The 18,479-nt window shown below is 45.3% G+C and overlaps 1 long non-coding RNA gene across 3 annotated transcripts in view; it reads right to left on the bottom strand.

The window, feature by feature from the left end:
* The window catches only part of LOC140472218 (uncharacterized), a 46,108-nt gene extending 33,797 nt beyond the window's left edge, over positions 1-12,311 (bottom strand). For 2 of the 3 annotated variants that reach the window (XR_011957474.1, XR_011957475.1), the window contains exon 1: positions 2,955-3,018. This is a non-coding gene — a long non-coding RNA (uncharacterized lncRNA). Of the gene's footprint in view, positions 1-2,954; positions 3,019-12,287 lie in introns of those variants that run through there. The other variant, XR_011957476.1, reaches the window with a different exon arrangement.
* Positions 12,312-18,479: the final 6,168 nt, after the last annotated feature.

The raw sequence follows: 18,479 nt of genomic DNA, 5'->3' as shown, positions 1-18,479 counted from the left end.
GCTCTGTTGCCCCCTTTCTAACCTTGCTATAGCATCTATACACTGGAACATTAAGCTGTTAGTCCTATCCATCCCTGAGTGATGCCTCTGTAATTGCTGTAATATCCCAGTGCCATGCTCAAAGCCATACCCTGAGCCCACCTGCCTGACCTGTCAGGCCTCTTGCACTGAAATAAATGCAGTGTAACTGGTCCGTCGCACCTCATTCTGTGGCTTGCTCTTGCCTGCCTTGACAGTCTGACTGGTGAACAGTACCAGTCTCAGACTCACCTCTTTTCTCACTATCTCTTCAGGATTACCCCGACTCCCTCACTGGTTTAATGCCTCCCGAGTGGCACTAGCAAATCTCCCTGCTCGTCAGGACCCCAGGCTTTCCCCTTCCCATGCCATTGGTACCAATGTACAACGACCTCCCACTGGTTATCCTCCCCTTTGAGAAGATTCTGAACCATCTCGGAGTCATCCTTGACCCAGGCACCACCCCATTCTGATGTCTCACGGTCAGCTGCAGAAACGGCAGACTGTGCCCCTGACTAGAGAGTCCCCTATCACCATTGATCACGTGGAACTGGATATACCTCACATTACAGTAGAGCCAGTCTCAGTCACAGTAACTTGACTGTCAGTGTTACATTCCCCTGAAAGTCTATTACCAACTACATTTTCCAAAACAGTATACTTGTTTGAGAGGGGTGATAGCCATAGAAGACTGCTGTACTACCTGCCTACCCCTCCTAGCTTTCCTGGAGGTAACCCACCTACCTGACTGTATCTGCAGTATCCTGCAATCCTGAGACTGCGACCTATCACACCCCCAGGCCTCCTGTCAATTCCTCACTGTCTTTAATCATTCCTCCACCAATCCATGCGTTCCAATAGGATTTACAATCATACTTCCTGCAGACATAATCATCAGGATCATGGAGACTCTCCCTAATCTCCCTCATCCGACAGGAACAGCACACCACTCTACAACAGGCCATCTCTCCGCCTTAAGAATCTACAGACCAAGAAAAAGGCACAGTCTTACTGCTGGAAAAATACTGCCCGAGAATAACAATGCTTATGTTTTATATTTTAAACATTTAATCAAGAAACTGTAAGACATTAAAAAGAAACCCTCACCTTACTCACTATTGTAGATTTAATAAAGTTGAACAGACTAAGATTGATGTTTGAAGAGACTGAAACCCACTGAGCTGATCCCCGGCTCGGAGTACTTCCAAGGGTGAGGACTCTCGGAGGGCAGCTGTGAAATGACACTGTTTCTCTTCTCTGTCCACTCCATTTCCAGAGATGTTTATAACTTCACAGCCAGTCAGCAAAGAGAGGTCACTGCTTGGTTTTATTCACTGGGGGTTGCCTTTGCTGCCCAGACCAGTATTGATTGGCCACCTTTGTGTTGGAGAAAGTGGTGGTAGACTGTCTTCCTGAAATGCTGCAGTCCATGTCCACCACAGTGATGTTTGGACAACAATCACCCTCCTCCATGTCTCTGTAATCCCCCTCCACCCTCACTGTCTCTGTAATCCCCCTCCAGCCTCACCTCCCTCCCTGTCTCTGTAACCCCCCTCCGGCCTCACCGCCCTCCCGGTCTCTGTAATCCCCCTCCAGCCTCACCACCCTCCCTGTCTCTGTAATCCCCCTCCACCCTCACCACCCTCACTGTCTCTGTAATCCCCCTCCGGCCTCACCTCCCTCCCTGTCTCTGTAACCCCCCTCCGGCCTCACCGCCCTCCCGGTCTCTGTAATCCCCCTCCAGCCTCACCGCCCTCCCTGTCTCTGTAATCCCCCTCCAGCCTCACCACCCTCCCTGTCTCTGTAATCCCCCTCCAGCCCCACCACCCTTCCTGTCTCTGTAATCCCCCTCCAGCCCCACCTCCCTCCCGGTCTCTGTAATCCCCCTCCAGCCTCACCGCCCTCCCTGTCTCTGTAATCCCCCTCCAGCCCCACCACCCTCCCTGTCTCTGTCATCCCCCTCCAGCCTCACCACCCTCCCGGTCTCTGTAATCCCCCTCCAGCCCCACCACCCTCCCTGTCTCTGTAATCCCACTCCGGCCTCACCTCCCTCCCTGTCTCTGTCATCCCCCTCCAGCCTCACCACCCTCAGCGTTTCTGTAATCCCCCTCCAGCCTCACCACCCTCAGCGTCTCTGTAATCCCCCTCCAGCCTCACCTCCCTCCCTGTCTCTGTAATCCCCCTCCAGCCTCACCACCCTCCCTGTCTCTGTAATCCCCCTCCAGCCTCACCACCCTCCCTGTCTCTGTAATCCCCCTCCAGCCCCACCTCCCTCCCGGTCTCTGTAATCCCCCTCCAGCCTCACCACCCTCCCTGTCTCTGTAATCCCCCTCCAGCCTCACCACCCTCCCTGTCTCTGTAATCCCCCTCCAGCCTCACCACCCTCCCTGTCTCTGTAATTCCCCCTCCAGCCTCACCACCCTCCCTGTCTCTGTAATCCCTCTCCAGCCTCACTACCCTCAGCGTCTCTGTAATCCCCCTCCAGCTTCAGAAATTACATGTCCGTGATGTAAGATTTTTATTTGGATTCATTTTTGTTTCTTTTACCTCAAAAATGAAAAATAAAAAACCCCAAAAACAAAAAGAGTGAAATATTTACCCCCCCAAACAGATTTCTGTGGAGTGACCTTTTGGAGAGGCTGACACATGGACATTTGAGTATTTTATCACAAATTGTACATGTAGAATGAGGGAACTTTTTTTTTAATCTCTGCTAAAAAGGGAGGTAATGGCCAGATGGTATTCTTGCTAGACGAGTAATATATGTAATGTTCTGAGGATTAGGGTTAGAATCCCAACATGGCTGATGGTGGCATCGGAATTCAATACAATCGCGAATGAAAAGGCGAATGATGACCATGAAACTATTGTCGATTGTTAGAAAACACCCATCTGATTCATTAATGTCCTTTTGGGAAAGAAACTGTCATCCTCACCTGGTCTGGCCGACAAGTGACTCCAGACCCACAACAATGTAGGTAACTCTCAACTGCCCTCAGGGTAAACACCCACATCAACTGAGTGAATAAACAAAAAGAGATTTATTTTTAAATCGCGGAGGAGAGCTTTTTAAAAATAAAACTGTGTTTTCAAAATTTAAAAAATGATCACCTTGGTTGGATGGCACTATAGACGCCGCAATAATCAGAGTGAACTAAAGGAACATACAGAGGGATCTCAGATATAAAGTCAGAATAATAAGGTGGTTATAGTAGACGAATCAATTTTGCAAACATTGACTGGGACGACCATAGTGTGAAAGGTTTGGTTGGGAAAGAATTTGTTAAACGAGTCCAAGAAAATGTTCTTTATCAATATGTAAATGTTCCTATCAGAAAGCAAGCAACACCTGACCTTTTCTTGGCTGATCAGACAGGGCAAGTGACTGAAGTGACAGGACGGGAACAGTTTGGGTGGGAGGAAATTGTGGGCACCATGGAGAAATATTTGTATAATCGATAACTACGGGTGAGCTACCTGATGACTGGAGAGTGGCTCATGTGCCTTTGTTTGTGAAGGGATAGAAGGAGAAACCTAGGAACTGTAGACCTCGGAGTCTGACTTCAGTGGTGGGTGACCTGTTGGAGGTCATTCAGAAGGATAGGGTTTACATGTATTTGGAGAGTTAAGGAATGATTAGGGACAGTCAACATGGTTACACAAGAGGGTGTCTCACAGACTTGATTGAGCTTTTTAAGGTAGTAACCAAGAAGATCGACGAGGGCAGATCATTAGACATTGTTTATTTGGACTTCAGTAAAGCCTTTCACAAGGTTCTGCATGGGAGACTAATTTGTAAAGTTTGATCACATGGGATTCAGGAAGAGCTTGCCAATTGGATACAAAACGAGCTTAACGGTAGGAAACAGAGTGCAATAGTGGAGGGTTGCTTTTCAGACTGGAGGCCCGTGACCAGTAGTGTTCCACAGGAATTGGTGCAGGGTCCATTTTTGTTTGCCATGCGTGTAGATGTTTTGGGTAAGAATATACAAAGTATGGTTTGTTTGTGGGTGACATCAAAATTGTTAAAGTGGACAGTAACAAAGGTTATTTATGATTACAAAGGGATCCTGATCAATTGGGTGAATGGGCTGAAGAGGGGCAGACGGAGTTTAATTTGAATAAATGTAAGCTGTTACATTTTGATAAAACAGACATCGACTTTAGCCTCATTAATTAATTTCACTAATTAAAAGTAAGGCCTTGAGTAGTGACAAAGAACAAACAGACCGAGGGGTTCAGGTCTTGTGTCATTTGTAGAGAGGGTGGTTCAGAAGGTGTTTAGCACATCTACCTTCATTTCTCAGACCTTTAGGTAGAGGAGTTGGGACGTAATGTTGAGGCTGTACAGGATGCTGGTGAGGCCTTTTCTGCAATACTGCATCTAGTTCTGGTTCCCTGTTATAGGAAGGATGTTATTAGAGAAGGTTCAGAAGATATTTCCCAGGATGTTGCCATGCATGGAGGGGTGGTGTTGAAGGAGTGGCTGGATAGGCTGAGATTTCTGTCACTGGAGTATCGGAGATTGAGGGGTGAACTTATAAGAGGTTTATAAAATCATGGAGAGTGTAGATAAGATGAATGCCCGGGGGGTCGCAGAGGGATTGAAGACTCGGGTGCACACATTTTGAAGAGAGATGAGAAAGGTTTTAAATAGATTTTAGGATGTTTTATAGATATCCTAATCGATATTAGGATATTTTTCCATTTGTGGAATGAACTGCAAGGGGAAATGGGAGCTGTGAATACAATTACAATCTTTAAAAGACCATGGGCAAAAGTTCATAAATAGGAAATATTTGGAGGCAGGTGCAGTTAGTTTCGTTTGGAATTATAGTCGACATGGATTGGTCAGAACACAGGGTCTGTTTCCATGCTGAATAACTAAGACTCGAACTCTCAGTGTCTCTGTAAATTGCTCCATGCTCACAACTCTCTCTATCACTGTCACTTCATCAGCTTCACAACTCTTCCTTATCTCTGTAATTCCTCTCCAGCCTCAGAACCCTCACTATCTCTGGTACAACAAAACATCTGTCTCTGTAACATCATCCATTCTCACAATCCTCCTTGTATTTGTAATCTCCTCGAGCCCCACAATCTCTGTGCTAAGTGCCTTTCTCTAATTCCAGCCTTGAGGATAGCCCATTTTTAATTCAGATTCATGCACCCTGAGCTCCAGAAATTACTACTAAACCTCTCTGCTCATTTTCCTCATCAAAACATTAATTAATCCTGTATCATCTATTCTAATATCAAAAGGTATTAGATGATCATACAGGGTATGTGTGCTTGATGACCAGTATGGATAAGATGGGGGCACTGTGTTTAACAGTTTTATACCAGAGACTCTGGCCCCATTTTATTCCGTGTTTCTCTGTGATTCTCTCTTTTCGAAGCAGATAGGAGTGGGAAGCAGTGGAGAATGTAAATGATACAGAGTCTTCATAGTGAGAAGATTCCACCACCATGGGATGTTTACCCTCCAGCTCCACAATGTCTGATAGCCTATCCAAGCTATCGCGGATCCTGGCACCAGGGAGGTAACATACCATCCTGGATTCATGTCTGTGGCCATAGAAGTGCCTGTCTGTGCATTGACTATTGAATCCCCTGTCACTTTAGCCCTGCCACTCTCTTTCCTCCTGGTCTGTGTAGCAGACCTTTCTGTGGTGTCATGAACCTGACTGTTGCTGATTTCCTGAGAGGCTACCCCACCCATAACCTCCCAACAGAATCCCAAGTGGTATATCTGGACCTGTTTGAGAAGGGGATAACCACTGGGGACTCCGCACTCCCTTCCTGTCTATTTTCTTGATCTGACGGTCACCCATTCCCTTTCTGCCTGTGTAGCCCTCACCTGCAGTGTGACTAAGTCACTAAACGTGCTGTCCATAACATTCTTAGTATTGCAGATGCTCCACAGTGAGTCCACTCACAGCTCCAGGTCTGAAAAGCAGTTTCCCAGTAGCTGCAGGTGGGTTCACTTCCTGCACACATAGCCGTCAGGGATACTGGAAGCGGCCCTTATTTCCCACATTGTGCAAGTGTAGCACACCACAGGTCTGAGGGCTCCTATCTCAATGTCTCTCTTTATTCATTTAGTTACTCCCATTAAGAGAATTTAAATGAACTAGCAACCTTCCTTCACACAAATATTTCTATTAAAATCAAAAGCACCAATCTTTACTTAACCTGTTATGTTATACTTTAAAAACTGTTAAGAAATACTCCGCAGGTATCACTTAAAAACTGGCTGTTCCCATTGGGATCATGTGAGTTTCTGAATGGCCTGAACCAAAACGGAGTTTCAGCTTCACCTTCTCCCTGTCTCACCTCACTCTGTTTACACCCAACTCCAGAACACTCTCATTGAGCCAAGCAGCCCTCACAGTGCAGCCCTGTCATTTTCATTGTCTGCTCACACCTACACTGCCCTCAGCCTCCTGTACTGTTCCAATGCATCTCAATGGGAGCTCAGGGACAGCACCTCATCTTTCAGCTCAGCCCTTTGTAACCCCAGAGTCAACATGGACCTCAGCAGTTTCTGGATGAACAGACAGTTGTCAGAATCTGGAACATTCCACCTGAAAAGGTACTGGAATTTGAGTCCAAAAGGATTTTTAATGAGAAGTTTGCAGGTAATTGAAAATAAAGAGTTTATAGGTTAACGTCATGAAGTGGGTGATTGGATCGAAATCTGACAGTTCTTACAGAGATGAGGTGTAGTTTGGATAAATCTGTGCTCCCTCTCAGGCCAATATCTCCTTCCTCAGCTGCAGGGCCCAGAACAGAGCACACACCCAAAGGGTGATCCAACCACAAATTTGTACATCTTTCTGCTTAACAAAAATATTAGAAATATTTTCCCACAAACAGAACAGACAAACGCTTCTCTTTCCACATTTAAATGCCAATGATATTCAGATCCTGATGACTCCATCGACTGTAAAAACTTGCTTTTGAGATCCCAGCCTCAATTATTCTGATTTAATATCCTATGAAATGAATTCACAAAACAAAACTCACAGTCAGTGCAGGAAGAATAGTAAAGACATATATTTCTCTTGGTATGTGCTTGATGTGTAAATGCCTCTCTTCAAATCACACCCCCCATCCTAGGAAGAGGACATGCACATGTGCCTCACCTGGACCTTACCCCTAATAAAGATGGCGACCATATCCCAGGTCCTATCACCGCCTGAGGGCCGCAGACATTTTCCCATCTGCTGCAAACGCGGGACCCAGAGTTTCTAATTCAGACTTACGAACCGCACAGTGTGTAATTAAAACTTCCCAGTCTAAAGTGACTCATTATCTCCCTGTCTCAGAGGCCACTCTCCCCTTCCCTGTTTGCGTCTCCCACATTCACCAACGACCGTGTCACGTGGCACTGCATCAGCTGAGTTACTGGTAACGTGTCATCCCACTGGCCACGCCCCTCATTCACTCCCATTGTTTGGATGACCAGCTGGTTCCACTTGGTCCACCAGTCCCACCATTTTTTCCTATTGGTCCGAAGCTGCCACCAATCAGCTGGACCCCATTGTGAGGTCAGTGTTGGGATCCTCCCCCTGTCTGAATCAAACCCAGAAGGTGTATGGATGGTGTCAATCAGGAACAAGCAGAAGGTGCTGGGAAAGCTCAGCAGGTCTGGCAGCATCTGGGAACAGAAATCTGTCCAGTGGCCCTTCCTCAGAACCGGAGCTGGGAAAATTAGAATCCTGACAATGTGGAAACAGGCCATTCGGCCCAAAAGATCCACAGCGTTCCTCCGAAGAGTATCCCAACCAGACCCATTCCCCTACCCTATTACTGTACATTTCTCCTGACTAATGCACCTAACCTACACATCCTTGAGCATTATGGGAAATTTAGCTTGGCCAATTCAACTAACCTGCAGATCTTTGTACTGCAGGTGATAGGGGTTAAAGAGTAAATAATAGGGAGGGACAGAACCCAAAGAGAAACCAGAACATTTGGAAAGACAAAGGAGTGGATTACGATCTGGCTGGGGGGTGCATAGCTGTTAATGGAGGGGACAGGAACCTGTGTCTGGCAGCATCTCAGTGGAGGTGGCGGAAATGGCGACTGATGATCTACGTTCTGCTGCAAAAACAGACCCCGAGCTTCCAGCTGCCTGTCACTTTAACACATGAGCCTGTTCCCTGGCCAACATCTCTGTCTCACGCTTACTGCAGTGTTCCAGTAATGCCTGAACATACCAAATTGCCCCGTTTTTCAAGGACTGCAATTTCCCCTCCCACGTAGTCAATACCATCGAATGTGTCTCCTCCACTTCCCGCACCTCTGTCTTTGAAATCCAAACCTCCAACTGCAAGGAGAGAACCCTCCCCAAGTCCTTACCTTCCACCCAGATACAACACATCATCCTCTGCCATTTCCACCACCTACAATCAAACCCCACCACCAGATTCTTAAGGGGTTTTACAGGATAAATAGTGAGAGGGTGTTTCCCATCACGGGGGAGTCGGAAACCAGATTCTGTGTCAGTCACGGAATCAAGGGTTCCGTTTCAGATTCATCAAGTTTAAGGTGACACCGACGCGGGTAAGGGGTTTCAGTAGCAATGGAGCTGGGGTGAGGAGGAGACAAACAACGTTTAAGAGATTGGAATTCCTGGTGTTTGGGATTGTGTAGGTGTCTGATCAGAAGGTCAGCTTGGGGTCAGATATGACAGCAATATTGTGAAGAGTGTAGTTCTGCCTCAGACAGTTCCCAGTGAGAGGGAGGGGCTCAGCAATAAGGGAAAGGAATTTGTAAGGCAATGGGTTTAACCATTACAATGTTTCATTGGAGGAAACTGCAGCTAATCGAGTAGTGGGAGTGTGGTAAGCAGTTTGACAACTGAGTAGCAGTGGAGTAATGGAGAGGGATGATGGGGAGGAAGAGTTGGGCACCGTCAGTGTACATGTGAAACCCAACATGGTGCTTTTGCACAATGTCACCTCCTGGCATTATACGTGAGATACAGGAGGGACCAAGGACACCAAATGCAAGAAATTCAGAAAGGAGTTGGAGAGTGGAGATGGAGCAGGATTTTGGGAGAGAAGGGCATAACCAGAAAAGACAGAACAAGGAACAATATCAATGAATCGGTGAGAGGGACTGATGAGGAGGAGGAAGAAAGAGAGTTGGAAAGTCTGTAGTTTAGTGAGATTAGGGTAAAGGGTCAAGATGAGCTCTGATAAGGTTTGACCTGAGATTGGAGAAAGATGTCAGTTTAGGACAAAAACCAGGAACACTACGTGAGGCAGTTTGGCTCCGTGGGTTAGTGGGAGGGAGGGAAGCAACTGATCGGATTATCTCAGTCTTAGTGACAAAGAAACTCCATGTGCTCCAAACTCTTGTTGTTAGAGAGAAGGATGGAGGATACAGGATGATGGACAGTGTTTCACAAAAAAACAAAACCTGGGTTAGTGATATTTAAAGTGAGTGAACAAACCTAATGTATTTAACGTTTATCCAAAATATTACAACAAATGACTGAAGTCCTGGTTCGAATCCCATCTTTGCAGATGGTGGAGTCTGAATTCAAGAAAAAAAAACTGGAATTAGGAATCTCCTGATCTCCATGAAATCATTGTCAATGGCAAAAAACATCCTGCCAGCCTGACAGTGGCCCAGCAATCTACTCACTGAAATAATCACTGCAAAGTCTCAACACAGGAATGAAACTGGATGGACCACTTGGTATCTATCAAGACACCAGAAAATACAACCACAGAATCAGCCCTCTCGATGGTGCAACGTCCTCCTCACTAACATCTGGATTTTGGTGCCAAAATGTGCAGAGCTGTCTCACAGACCAATCAAGGAACAGCCTGACATACTCATACTCACAAAATCAACCCTTACAGACAATGACCAGACACCATCATCACCATCCCAAGATATTGAGAGTGTGGTGATGGAAAAGCACAACAGGTCAGGCAGCGTCCGAGGAGAAGGAGAATCGACGTTTCGAGCCTAAGCCCTTCATCAGCCTGACCTGCTGTGCTTTTCCAGCACCAGACCGTTGACTCTGATCGCCAGCATCTGCAATCTTCACTTTCTCCTAAAATCTCTGGATATGTCCTGTCCCACCGGGAGGACAGACCAGGCAGAGGTGGTGGCACAGTGGTGTACAGAGAGGGAGGATTTGCCCTGGGAGTACTCAGCATTGACTCCGGACACCAGGAAGTCTCACGGCTCCTGCTAATTACCACGTACCATCCTCCGTCAGCTGATGAATCGGTTCTCCTTCATGTTGAACAACATTTGGAGGAAGCACTGAGGAAGTAAAATGGTGCCAAACATACTCTGGGTACAGGAATTCTATATCCATAATCGAGACGAGCTCTGCAACAGAATTACTGACTGAGCTGATCAGGTCCTTAAGGATATAGCTGCTCAACTGAGTCTGCAGCGGATGGTGAGGGAACCAACAAGAGGGAAAAACATACGTGATCTCATTGTTATGAATTGACCAGCGGCAGATACATCTGTCCATGACAGTATCGGTAAGAGCGACCATCACACATTCCTTTTGGAGACAAAGTCTTGCCTTAAAGTTGAGAAAAACCTCCATCGTGTTGAGTGGCACTATCACCACTCTAAATGGGACAGACTTTGAAGAGATGTACAATCTCAAACTGGACATCTCTGAGGCACTATGAGACATCAACAGCAGCAGAACTGTCCTCCAGCACAATCTATAATCTCATGGGTTTGTAAATCCTGCTCTCACCCATCACAATGGACAGGAAAGGAGGGCATGCCATGAGCAGCACCAGGCAGACTTAAAAATGAAGTGCAAACCTGGTGAATCTACCAAACAGGACTATCTGCATATCAAACAGCATCAGCAGCAAGCAACAGAGCTAAGTGATCCGATATCCAATGGAACAGATCGGAGCTCTGCAGTTCTGCCACACCCAGTTGTGAACGGTGAGGGCCAATTAAACAACTCACTGGAGGAAGCATCACAGATATCCCCACCCTTACTGAAGGAGGGGCCTCACACATCCATGCACCAGATAAGATGACAGCATTTGCAGCAATCTTCAGCCAGAATTGCAAAGTGGGATGATCCATCTCAGCCTTCTCCAGTGGTTTCCAACATCACAGATGTGAGTTTTAAGCCAGTTTGATTCAGTTTGAATAACATCAAGAAATGGTTAAGTAGTGCAAAGTCTACGGGCCCTGCCAATATTCTGGCAATAATACTGATGGTTTGTGCTCCAGAACTTGCCACCCACCAAGCCAAGTACCCCTCCAGCACTGACATCGACCAACAATGTAGAACAGGCATGTTCAACACAAAAACAAAGGGCAACTCAACCCAGACAATTTCTTTCTAAAAGTCCACACTCGATCAGCAATAAAGTGATAGAAGTCGTCATCAACAGGGCTATCAAGCAGCAGCTGAGTGACACTTATTTTAGGCTCCACCAGGGCCACTCAGCTCCCAATTGTGATACTGCCCTGATTCACAACCTGACAACCAGCTGAATCCCAGAGGTGAGGAGAGTGTGATAGCTCAGTCCCAGTCCAAGACCACTTTTTCTTGCTGATTCCACCCTCCTCTCAGCTCATATACTCTCATCCACCTTGTGTTATCTCCAGACTTCATGATCCAAACACACTCCTGGCCAGCCTCCCACATTCAACCTCCCTGTAATCTCAAGAAAAACTAAATCTCTGCTGCCCAAGTACTCCCTCACACCAAAAATTGTTGATCAATCAAAAGGCTCCTATTCATAATCAATAACATAGAGCTACCGCGATGTACAGCATGGAAACAAACCCTTCAATCCATCCTGTCCATGCCAACCAGATATCCCAATCTCATCTCATTTGCCAGCACCCAGCCCACATCCTCCAATTTAAAATTATCACCCTTGATTTAATTCCTAGCTCGCTGCATCACACACCCTTTGAGACCTAGACAACCCATTCTGTTCGAGACTCCCAACGCTTTGTTAAATCATTATTTCACCTGTGTGGCTGTTTCTACAGTTGCTAAAGCAACAAGGTCTGAAATTCGCAGTCAAAACCTCACAGATCTGCTTTCCTCCTTTCAGACTTTCCTCAAAACCTGCTTATTTGGCAATGCTTTTGGTCACCTGACCTAATATCATCTTTCTCTGGCCTCATGTCTAAAGTTCCCAATAATATTTTTGTGAAATTATAAGCATGTTCTTGATTTGGACATTATCTTCAGACCTTTACTGTTGCTGTAATGAATACTCTGTAATGTCTCTTACCCAACCACATTGTGGGAGTACCTTCACCACACAAACTGCAGCTGTACAAGAAAGTTAAACATCACCCTCTCCACAAGCAACAGGGCTTTGACATTAATCACTGGTATCTGTGGAAGGAGAAACACAGTTGATGTTTCAGGGAGTGCAAAACAGATTACAGGGAATGAAAATGGTGCGGAATTTGATAGTCGGAAATGGAAGGAAAATACACTTGCTTGTTGGAAAAAAGAATTCTTGACTGTCAAACATTTTCTAGAAAAAAAAATCTGATAATAGAGCAGCACACGGTCAGGAGCTGGGCAGCAGTGAAAAGTTAACTTACAAGAATCTCTGTTAAAGTAATAGTAAAATACTAAACAGACCAAAAATACACCTACTGTTCAAGACTGAGGAAGCTAGATTTTGACAAAGTGGCCATGAGGGAGCCCAGAGGTGAATCAGAGCAATATTAGCTGTTCTGATCCCACAGTCATAGAGATGTATAGCACCGACACAGATCCTTCGGTCTAACTCATCCATGCCAACCAGATATCGGAACCTAATCTACTCCCATTTGCAACTACTTGGCCCATATCCCTGTAAACGCTTCCTAATCATATCATGTATTTATTTAGAGGCCTTTAACATGTTTTAATTGTACCAGCCTCCACCACTTCCTCTGGCAGCTCATTCCACCCACTGCATTAAAGAGTTGGCCTTTAGGCCCCTTTGAAATTTTCCCCATTCAGCCTAAAGCAATGCCCTCTACTTCTAGACATCACTACCCCAGGAAAAAACACTTTGTTCATTTACCCTATCCATGCCCCTCATGATTGTATAAACCTCCATAACATTACCGCTCAGCCTATGGTAGTCCAGGAAAAACAGCCCCAGCCTTTTATGCCTCACCCTGTAGCTCAAATCCTCCAAACCTCGCAACATCCTTGTAAATCTTTATTGAAACCTTTCAACTTTAACAGCACCCTTCTGATAGGAGGCAGGCCAGAATTGCACACAATATTCCAAAAGTGGCCTAACCAAAGTCCTGTACAGCAACATGACCTCCCATATCCTATATTTGATGCTATAACCAATAAAGGAAAATATACTGAAAACCTCCTTCACTATCCTGTCTACCTGCAACTTGACTGGCAAGGAACTATTGTTAGAAATGGGAAAAGTGTTGTTTTTGCAGATATAGAAAAAGCATACAGAAAAAGGGGTACAGCAAGAGAACTATTAACTCTGTAATAATTAGGGAAGAGAATCTATAATTATGGTTAATTGAATACTAATTTTAGTGTGTAATTATTATAAGTTTCAAATAAGTTCAATGTTTAAAATAAAGTTCAAATAAGTTTTGTTTAAAACTTGTGTTTTCAGCAAAACGCTGATATAACCAAAATGCTTGAGCTATACAAGTCAATGAAATATGCAGGGATGGAATGTAACAGCAGAGTTGATACAAAATGTTGAACCAGATCATGATGTACCTATGGATAATGGTACATGGACAAGTGAGAAGGAACATCAAGATATAGGTTTAGCCTTGTGTCAGCACTTACAGAGGGGAAAGTTGCCAACTTGGAGAGAAGGGGGCAATAAGAGTGGAGCACAGCAGGGCATTAATTGAAATCAATAAGATAGATTGGGTTGTATAGGAGCCAGTCATAGTCGGGAGAGATGACCTCACGCAACTAAAAAGGTACAACTGGTGTAGTAATTTGAATTTTTCCTCACTTCAATTGTTCTGTACAATTGGAGTCCGATTCTTGCAAGATTGCAGAATAAATTGTCTCGTTTCCAGTTTTGGTGGTCTCGTCTAAATTTTATTGAATTTGTTTTTAACACGATGAACCTCCAGTCCAAGGTCTCTTTTTTCTGCAAGACTCTCCAGGGCCTTGCCATTCAGTGTATATGTCCTGCCCTGATTTGCTTTTCCAAAATGCAGCACCTCACATTTATCTAAATTAAACCCTATCTGACCAATATCTCATTACAATCTGAGGTAACCTTCTTCCTTGTCCACAATACTTCCAATTTTGTATGACCTGCAAACTTATTAACTATACCTCCTATGTTGACATCCAAATCATTTAAATGAATGACGAAACAAATCCAGAAATAAACACCCATCTCTCTAGGTTTGAAAATGCTCTGTGTAAATCCTGTCCTATGACTTTTACCAGAGAAACGCTGCTCCTTTGCCCCCTACAAAGATGGCGGCTCCGCACGTGTCCAGTGAATCGTTGTCCCGAATAAAGATGGCGGCGCTCACTCAGCACTGAGGCAATTTCCCATTTACTGCAAACGCGGGACTGGGACGTTCAAATTTGTTTTCCGACGTGCACAATTTGTTTATAAAACCTCTCCTCTCATAGGAACACAGTTTTTCTGCCGTTTCCCTGTTTATTTCTTTCCTTACCGTATCCTTTCGCTCCATAACTTCCCGAGCATTCATTACAGCGACTGTGCTCCACGCGCAAGGGTGATCACGTGGTTTAGTCTAGTTCCGCCCATCATTCACTTTGATTGGTTGGAGGACCAACCGCCCCGCCAGGTCCTCCAGCTCCGCCCACCGTCCTTTTATTGGTCCGGTGATAACATCAATCACCCGGGGTCCCTTTGTTGGCTAGATCATGCGCAGTGTATCCTGCTTTAGCTGATACGTTGGGTAATGTGATGGGAGAGTTCACTGAAGGGAAGAATTGGAGAAAGTGGATCAGAGCTGAAAAATGTGTTGCTGGAAAAGCGCAGCAGGTCAGGCAGCATCCAAGGAGCAGGAGAATCGACGTTTCAGGCATTTCCCCTCCCCCCACCTTATCTCAGTCCCAACCTTGTGGATTTCTCCAGCTTCCTCATTTCCCCTCCACCCACCTTATCTCAGTTCCAACCCTCAGACTCAGCACCACCTTCTTGACCTGCAATCTTCTTGCCGACCTCTCCGCGCCCACCCCCTCTCCAGCCTATCACACTCACCTTGACCTCCTTCCACCTATCGCACTCCCAATGCCCCTCCCCCAAGTCCCTCCTCCCTACCCTTTATCTTAGCCTGCTTGTCACACCAGCCTCATTCCTGAAGAAGGGCTTATCCCTGAAATGTCAATTCTCCTGCTCCTTGGATGCTGCTTGACCTGCTGCGCTTTTCCAGCAACACACTTTTCTGCTCTGAAGGGAAGAATTCCCTTTGTGTGAGCTCTGCAGTAGATTTCCTTTATTCATGGAGGGAATTCCCTTCCTAGTCATGACTGAATCGCTGTGATTGATGAATCAATGCCATCTGAATCAGTACATAAACACCTCATTTTCACAACATCTGAGATCTTCAGCACATTGTATCATGCTCTTCTTTGGAGACAAAAAAGCATGAAATGGAGGCTCAAGGAATTGGAGCTGGAGTAGGGCATTCATCCCTTTCAGCTTGTTCCCCCATTCTATCAGATCATGGCTGGGCCAACCCAGGCCTCAACACCTCTTTTACGCTTGATTCGCATAGCCCTCAACTGCTCAATGTTTCAAAAATCTATCTGCCCTCTTTTAAAATAATTTGGGATAGAATCTGACCTTAGTGGTGGGAAAGATGCTGGAGTCTATTATAAAGGATGAAATTACGGCACATCTGGATAGTAGTAACAGGATAGGACAGAGTCAGCATGGATTTATGAAGGGGAAATCATGCTTGACTAATTTTCTTGAAATTTTTGAGGATGTAACTCTGAAGATGGACGAGGGAGATCCAGTAGATGTAGTGGACCTGGACCTTCAGAAAGCTTTTGATAAAGTCGCACATCGGAGGTTTGTGAGCAAACTTAGGGTGGATGGTATTGGGGGTAATTTACTAGATTGGATTGAAAATTGGTTGGCTGATAGGAAACAAAGGATAGTGATAAACGGCTCCATTTTGGAATGGCAGGCAGTGATGAGTGGGGTACCGCAGGGATCTGTGCTGGGACCGCAGCTTTTTACAATATATGTAAATGATATAGAAGATGGTATCAGCAATAACATTAGCAAATTTGCTGATGATACAAAGCTGGGTGGCAGGGTGAAATGTGATGAGGATGTTCGGAGATTACAGGGTGATCTGGACAAGTTAGGTGAGTGGGCAGATGCATGGCATATGCAGTTTAATGTGGATAAATGTCTGGTTATCCACTTTGGTGGCAAGAACAGGAAGGAAGATTACTACCTAAATGGAATCAATTTAGGTAAAAGGGCAGTACAGAGAGATCTGGGTGTTCTTCTACACCAGTCAATGAAGGCAAGCATGCAGGTACAGCAGGTAATGAAGAACCTAATAGCATGCCGGCCTTCATAACAAGAGGAATTGAGTATAGAAGCAAAGAGGTGCTTCTGCAGCTGTACAGGGCCCTGGTGAGACCACATCTGGAGTACTGTGTGCAGTTCTGATCTCCAAATTGGAGGAAAGACATTATGGCTATTGAGGGAGTGCAGCGTAGGTTCACAAGGTCAATTCCTGGAATGGCGGGATTACCTTACACTGAAAGACTGAAGCGACCGGGCTTGTATACCCTTGAGTTTAGAAGACTGAGAGGGGATCTGATTGAGACATATAAGATTATAAAAGGATTGGACACTCTGGCATCAGGAAACATGTTTGCGCTGATGGGTGAGTGCTGAACCAGAGGACACAGCTTTAAAATACGGGGTAGAACATTTAGGACAGAGATTGGGTGAAGAAGTTTCTCCTCAAGAGTGGTAGCTGTGTGGAATGCTCTGCCCCAGAGGGTAGTGGAGGCACAGTCTCTGGATTCATTTAAGAAAGTGTTGGGTAGAGCTCTCAAAGATAGTGGAATCAAGTGTTATGGAGATAAAGCAGGAAGAGGATACTGATTAGGAATGATCAGCCATGATCATATTGAATGGTGGTGCAGGCTTAAAGGGCAGAATGGCCTACTCCTGCACCTATTGTCTTATTGTCTATTGTCCAGAATCACTGATTCCCTACTCTGTGGAAACAGGCCCTTCAGCCCAACAAGCCACACTGACCCTCCAAAGAGTAACCCAAGACCCATTCGCCTACCACATTTAGCTTTCACAATTCCTTGGGCTGGAAAATTCTTGCAATTCACGGAGAGAAAAAAAATCTTTACATTTTGTTTTAAAATGAATGTTCCCTTCTGTAATGTCCCCTGATTTGAGGCTTCACTGGTGCTAGAAGATCTAGTCAATATCTACCCCGTCAAGCTCCTCAGAATCTTGTTTCCACAAGATCACCCCTTATTTGTTGAGATTCTATTGAATAATGACCTAACCTGTGTAGCTATTCTTGATAGGTCAACCTTTTCATCCTTGAAGCTGCTAAGTGAATCTTTATTGAATGGTCTCCAATGCTGGTTTATCCTTTATTAAATATGGGAGCTAACATTGTATACAGTACTCCAAGTGAGGTCTCAGCAACAGCCAGTGTGGTTAACCAATCCTCAGTCCATACTAATACATTACCCCGATATGGTGAGCTCCTGTATTATGCAATTAACTTTTATGTAGCACCTTATCATTTGCATTTTTGAATCCAAATGCAGAACATCATTGGCTTGCCCTTTATCAGCCCTGTTTGTTATCTCCTCAATGAACTGTAGCAAATTTGTCAAATACCATTTCTCTTTCACAAAACCCAGTCTACCATGTTTCAGGATAAGCTTTTCAAAATGTCCCGCTATTTCTGACTATTATATTCAACTCTGTTGTATTACCAAAACAGATATTAAAATAACTAACTGGGTGGCGCGGTGGCACAGTGGTTAGCACTGCTGCCTCACAGCGCCAGAGACCCAGCTTCAATTCCCACCTCAGGCTACTCTCTGTGTAGAATTTGCACATTCTCCCCGTGACTGCGTGGGTTTCCTCTGGGTGCTCCGGTTTCCTCCCACAATCCAAAAATATGCAGGTTAGGTGAATTGGCCATGCTAAATTGCCCGTAGTGTTAGGTGAAGGGGTGAATGTAGGGGAATGGGTCTGGGAGGGTTGTGCTTTGGCGGGTCGGTAGGGACTTATTGGGCTGAAGGACCTGTTTCCACGCTGTAAATAATCTAATCTAGTCTATAGTTTCCTGATTTCTGTCTCCCTTTCCTTCTTGAACAGGCTCATCAATCCACTGGATGTTCCCTGTATCCCTTGATTCTGGAATATTCCAATCGATGCCTTAAATGTCTCTGCAGCCAGTTGCTTAAAAATGTTTGATCCAGGCCA

This window comes from Chiloscyllium punctatum, unplaced genomic scaffold (genome assembly GCF_047496795.1).
Source record: "Chiloscyllium punctatum isolate Juve2018m unplaced genomic scaffold, sChiPun1.3 scaffold_282, whole genome shotgun sequence".
Lineage (NCBI taxonomy): Eukaryota > Metazoa > Chordata > Chondrichthyes > Orectolobiformes > Hemiscylliidae > Chiloscyllium > Chiloscyllium punctatum.
Note: the sequence above shows the minus strand (reverse complement) of the source record. Positions and strands in the feature narration are given on the sequence as shown.